Genomic DNA, 6,400 nt, shown 5'->3' with positions numbered 1-6,400 from the left:
AGGCTGTGTCAAAAGAGGGTGGGACGTGGGATGGGGTGGAGGTGGGGGCTCGGGAGATGGCTCTTGCCTTTTGACCTGAGTTCAAGTCCCCCCACATGGGAGAAAGTACTGAATTGACTTCTGCAGGCTTCCTCTTCCCTCCACACGCGCGCCTTCACATGCGTTCCCTCACACACATACCCACACGATAAAGATAGAAAACGTGCCGGGTGGCGGTGGTGCACACCTTTAATCCCAGACTTGGGAGGCGGAAGCTAATGGATCTCTGAGTTCGAGGTCAGCTGGGTCTACAGAGCGAGTATCAGGACAGCCAGGGCTACAGAAAAACCCTGTCTCGAAAAATCAAAATAAATAAATAATAAACCGTGATTAAAAGAAGGCACCGAGGGAGATAGCGCAGTTGGTAAAGTGCTTTCTTATTATGTATTTATTGTTGGTGGTTGGTTGGTTTTTGGATTTTTTCCTTTTGAAACAATAGTCTCATACAGTTTAGGCTATCCTTGAGCTCACCAAGTAGCCAAGGATGATTTTTCTGTCTCTGCCTCCAGAGAGCGTATGTGCGCCTAAATGCAGGTATGCTCAGGGGTCAGAGGTGTGGGATCCCCTGGAGCTAGGACTGGCGATTGTAAGTTGCTTGATGTGGGGTGCTTGGGAGTCCTCTCTGAGATCAGAAAGTGGTCTTAACTACTGAGTGGTTCCCTCCCCCCGCCCCTTAATAAATGTTAGAGTCTGGCTAGAGTAGGTGCTCAAACAAATGGGAGAGGCTGTTTTTAGATTTCTTGCGTTAAGTTTGGACACGAATTTTATAAATCCGTGCTTGTCTGGTACAACTAAACCACTGTAACGGAAGGCCTTCGAGAAGCCTCCTGTTTCTCTGTTATTCTCCCCTAAACTCTGTTCACTACTTCGACAACCAGGACAGAATCTAGAAGAGCTAACGTCAAGGAGCCGGATCGATTCTTTCGGCTCTCTTCCACGTTCTGTTCCCAGTAGTCGGCGATCCTCGGCGACGCCTCGGGCACGCCTCTCCCTGGGGCCCGCCCTCTAGCCTCCATGCGCACGCGCCAACCTTCCGATTGGCGGAGTGACGGGCTGGCTCAGCCAATAGCATCGCGAGGAAGGTGACACTCTAAGCTCACGCCCCCTCGTTGAATATTCACGAGGCGGGCGAGTGGACGCCGGGGCAAGCCGCCATGAAGTGAGAAGCGGGGGTTGGGGAGAGCGGTCCTCTCTGCGGTGGGCGATGGGGCGGTCGGTGGGCGTCGCCGGGGCCGGGGCGCGGCGCGGAGAGGCTGCGGAGACTGGCCCGGGTGGCTTCGGGGTCCGTGGCGGGGAGACGCCGCGGGGGCGGGCGGGCGGCACGGAGGCCGGGGTGGCCCGAGAGCACCGGGCACCGACGCTTCGCCGCCGCCAGGCTCAACGTGGACGGGCTGCTGGTCTACTTCCCGTACGACTACATCTACCCGGAGCAGTTCTCCTACATGCTGGAGCTGAAGCGCACGCTGGACGCCAAGGTGGGTGGCGGAGCCCCGGGTGCTCTCCTTTGCACGCCCGCGGCTCTCTAGCTAACGTCCTGGTCGGGGGCCGGGCACGTTGGCCCAGGCCTGCAGTCCCAGCACGCTGTGCTTGAGATCAGCCTGGGCTGCATAGTGAGACCCTGTGTCAAGAACAAACATAAATAATAGGGCTGGGACTGTAGCTCAGCTGGTAGGGTTTTGTCTGTCTAGTAGCATCACGGATAAAGCTCAGGGTTTTATCCCGGCACCACATAAATGGAATGTGGCGGTGTACGTATGTCCCAGCAGCAGGGAGGCTGAGGAATCAGGACTGACCCGAGTTTGAAGGCCAGCCTGGCTTTCATAGTGGGTTCCAGGCTAGCCAGGGCTACATATAGAGAGACTCTGTTTCCAAAAATAGCTAGGTAATTTGGGGAGGGAGGGTTGTAGCTCAGTTGGTAGAATGTTTGCCTTAGCATACTCGAATCTCAACACTGAGTTAACCCGGCGTAAGATGATGCATGCCTGTAACCCTTGCCCTGGGGAAGCCGAGGCAGGAGAATCAGTGGGAATTTGCAGCCGGTCTGAGTGAGTTCCAGGCTAGCCAGGGCTATATAATAAGACCTTTTTATTTATTCAATTATTTTTGGGTTTTCGAGGTAGGGCTTCTCTGTAGCTTTGGAGCCTGTTCTGGAACTAGCTCTTGTAGACCAGGTTGGCCTCGAACTCACAGAGATCTGCCTGCCTCTGCCTCCAGAGTGCTGTGATTAAAGGCGTGTGCCACTACCACCCGGATATAATAAGACCTTTAAAAATATAAATAATAGGGATCGGTGTGATGACTTAGTAGGTAAATGTTTGCTGTGTGAATGTGGAATTGGATCCCAGGGACCAGGTAAAAGTGGAGGGAGAAAACCATCTCCACAGTTAGTTGTCCTATGACCTTGACCTAGTTACCCACAAACATACATCATGCACACACACACAGCTAATTATTGTAATAACAGATTTGATAGTAGAATCAAGGCTGAGTAGTCCCGGCCTTAGGGACACAGGGACTTCTTTTTTTTTGTCAGCTTGGTTTGGAAACCAGGATCCATGGGCTTCTAGCTGTGCACACTTGGTTACATCATTTAAGCTCTTGCTACAGTTTCGAACCCTGCCAATGATGATGGCTGTGCTTCTCTAGGGAGGGGCACTAGAGATGCAGTTTGGTTGGTCCGTGCACCAGGCCCTGGTTTCATTTCCAGCACAGAAAACTAAGCCTGTAATCCCAGCACTCAGAACATGAAGGCAATGGGATCAAAATTCATTCTCTGGGGGCTGGAGAGATGGCTCAGAGGTTAAGAGCATTGCCTGCTCTTCCAGAGGTCCTGAGTTCAATTCCCGGCAACCACATGGTGGCTCACAACCATCTGTAATGAGGTCTGGCGCCCTCTTCTGGCCCGCAGGCACACATGCAGACAGAATATTGTATATATAATAAATAAATAAATAAATTTAAAAAAAAAATTCATTCTCTATGTGTGTAAGGGACCAGGCTTGGTGGGGCATGCCTTTAATTATAGCACTGGAGCAGAGACAGTAGGAGCCCTGTGCCTACAGCCTGGGTCACATAGAGAGAACCTGTTCCATGGAAAGAATTGAACCAGTGTGCTGGGCCTGCACCTCCAGCTATTCCTTTCTGTTATGTGACAGGACCTCACTAACTTGCCCAGACTTACTCTACAGCCCAGGCTGACACTGAATTTAGCAGCCCTCCTACCTTCGGGCCCTGTTTTGAGGAAGAGGAAGAACAAACTAGTGTGTTGGAGATCATCCTGGGGTATATGAGACTATGCCTGATGAGGAGGCACTGGAGAGGTGGCTCAGTGCTTAAGAAGACTTGCTGCCCTTCTAGAGGACCCAGTTCTATTACCCATGCCCGTGACCGCCACTCACACGGCCAGCTGTGACTTCAGCTCCAGGGGATCCGGCAGCCTCTTCCGCTTGTACAGACTACATACACATAGCATACATACATACACGTATGTAAATTATTTTTTTAAGATGGAGCTGGTGATTGCCTTCCTAGGTTGTTGTGAGGATTGTGCCAATTCACACATGAAAGGCAGCAGTTTCCAACTCAGGGTGGTTTGTTTGTTTGTTTTGGTTTTTCGAGACAGGGTTTCTCTATGGTTTTGGAGCCTGTCCTGGAACTAGCTCTTGTAGACCAGGCTGGTCTCGAACTCACAGAGATCCGCCTGCCTCTGCCTCCCCAGTGCTGGGATTAAAGGCGTGCGCCACCACCGCCTGGCAATAAGTCCTTTTTAAAAAGAAGAAAAATTTGGTGACTGAGTCCTGTGGACTCTACACTTGCTGTGTGATTTCAGCAACCCCTCACACAGCCCTTTTATTAATCTGTTGGTTTTGATCCCTTCGTGATTCATCAGGTCTCAGGCTCTGAGGTGGCAAACGGAGCCCTGCAAGGCAGGGATGCCGAGTGATTTGCTGTTGCAATCCACAACAATGCTTGTCACATGACCCATATGCCCAGCGATTCATTTTCTTGCAATCATTTCTCTTCAGCTACCGTCGTCTGAGTGTGTTTAACGTGTGATGACACATTCTTCCCTCAATGCTCTTGATTTCCCTTTCAGAAGCATGAGAATTCCAATCAGTGCCAATCTGCCCCCCCCATCCATCCTCTTCAAGGTTCTGCAGATGTAATTTCAAAAATAGGACCATAGCTAATTACAGCAAGATTTTTTTTCCCTAACCACCGTTATTCAGAATTCTTAGAGGCTAATGTATTTGTGGACGCTCCAGGAATCCCAAAAGACTAAAAGTTAGGGGGGAAAAAAGACATTGAACAGGGCAGAGACTTGCAGGAAGGTGGTAGTCAAACACTGAGTCCAGAGTAACAACTTGCCTGTCACTCTGAGCATCTGAGGGCCTTACACCAACATGGCCAAGAACATAGTGACCTTACGGCAATGCTTTTCAGAGTGCAGACCCCCAGAAAGCTCTCTTCTGATATGAGGATGCTCTTTTTTTTTTTTTTTTTTAACCTTGTCGGATACAATAATGATGCTGTGACATTGTTCCCAGAGAAGAAGCTGGGTACCTGTTGACATAGACAGAGAAAAGAACTTTTTGGCTTTCAGTAGAAATGTTTAATGGAAATTTTGGTGCCCCTCACTACAGCCTAGAACTCTGGTTGTGGACCAGACTGACCTTAATTTACAGAGATCCATCTGCCTTCGCCTTTCTCCCCATTGCTGGGATAGAAGGTGTGTGCCACCATGTTGGGCCCTTTTTGTTTTTATTTGCCCCTCTTCTCCCTGGGGAATTTTGTGGGCAGCCTGTGGTTTCAGACCCATAAATTAATGGAAAGTCAGAGGTTTGGTATATTCTCCATTGGGCGAATGCAGGAGGGGATTTGAAATTGGATGTGTCAGCATCAGTGACAGCTGGCCTAGGCCACTTGCAGTGGAACCACACAAGGGTCAGACTAAATACTGACATGGCTGACCTGTGGGAACTTGGAGTCTTGTCTAAGTAGACCTTTGTACTGCCCAGAAGGTAGGTAGGCCACAGCTAGAGAATAGCAACTTTTTTTGTATATGTGGTTCTGCAGGAGATTGACTCCAGAATTTTATATGTGCTAATCAAGCAATCTACCACTGAGCTACATCCATGACATGAATTACAATAAGTTGTTGACATATATAGTCTTCATTCCATGCCAGCTATATCATCATCATCGTTATTTATTATTTATTTTGGTTTTTTGTTTGCTTGTTTGTTTGAGACAGGATCTCTCTACACAGTCCTAGTTCTCCTGGAACTCACAGAGATCCTCCTTCTGCCTTCTGAGTGCTGGGGATTCAAGGCATGTGCCACCTATCTTTATTGTATTCTGCACAATAACTGGACACTAGCTGGGCTTGGTGGCCCATGCTTGTGATCCCAGCACCCAGAGGCTTTGGCAGCACCCGAAGCCAGCCCAGTGAGTTCAAGATCAATCAATGCTACTAGCTAAGAGACCAGGGAGGGGGAGTGTTTATACTACAACCCGGGGCTGGAGAGACAGCTCAGCAGTTCAGAGCACTAATTCTAGCAAAGGACACACCTGAGTTCAATTCCTAGCAACTCCAAGCTGGCTCACAACCGCTGTAACTCCAGTTCCAGAGGATCCAATGCCCTCTCCTGCCTTCTGGAGTAGAAACTGCAGCTTCATTATCTTGGGATAGTCCTGGTCGTCTACCAATGATGGAGAGATGGGTGGATGTTCTCAGAGGGTATCAAAACCGGCAAAGACCATGAGACCTGGGGTGGGCATCCCATCCTACCTGGAGAGAGGAGGTGGAGAAGAGCCAACTGGGATGTCTCAAGAATAGAGCACGTATGTAGCATAAGCAACTCCCTGAATTTGATCCCCACCATCACACAAAATAAAAAGATGGGAGGAAGACAGAAACCAAGCGCTGCAGTGAGGGCCCCAAATCGTCCTGTGGATCTCGGCCTGCCTGATGGCCTGTGCTTTTCATCTTTTCTTCTCACGTGCCTGCTCGTGCCCTTTGACCTCATCTTATTGAGCAGCATTCCTGTGCACTTTCCAAACGTACCGTGTATTCCAGGTCGGCCTTACAAGTCTTTCCTTTCTCCCACTTTTTCTTTTTTTTATTTTAAAGATTTATTTATTTATTATATATACAACATTCCTTCCATGTATGTTTACATGCCAGAAGAGGACACCAGATCTCATTATAGATGGCTGTGAGCCACCATGTGGTTGCTGGGAATTGAACTCAGGACCTCTGGAAGAGCAGTCAGTGCTCTTAACCTCTGAGCCATCTCTCCAGCCCCTTCTCCCACTTTTTTTTTTTTTTTTTTTTTTTGGTTTTTTCAAGACAGGGTTT

Source organism: Alexandromys fortis, unplaced genomic scaffold, assembly GCF_014885135.2.
Source record: "Alexandromys fortis isolate MF-2015 unplaced genomic scaffold, M_Fortis_MF-2015_v1.1 scaffold_90, whole genome shotgun sequence".
Taxonomy (NCBI): domain Eukaryota; kingdom Metazoa; phylum Chordata; class Mammalia; order Rodentia; family Cricetidae; genus Alexandromys; species Alexandromys fortis.
This window is presented reverse-complemented; position numbering follows the sequence as displayed.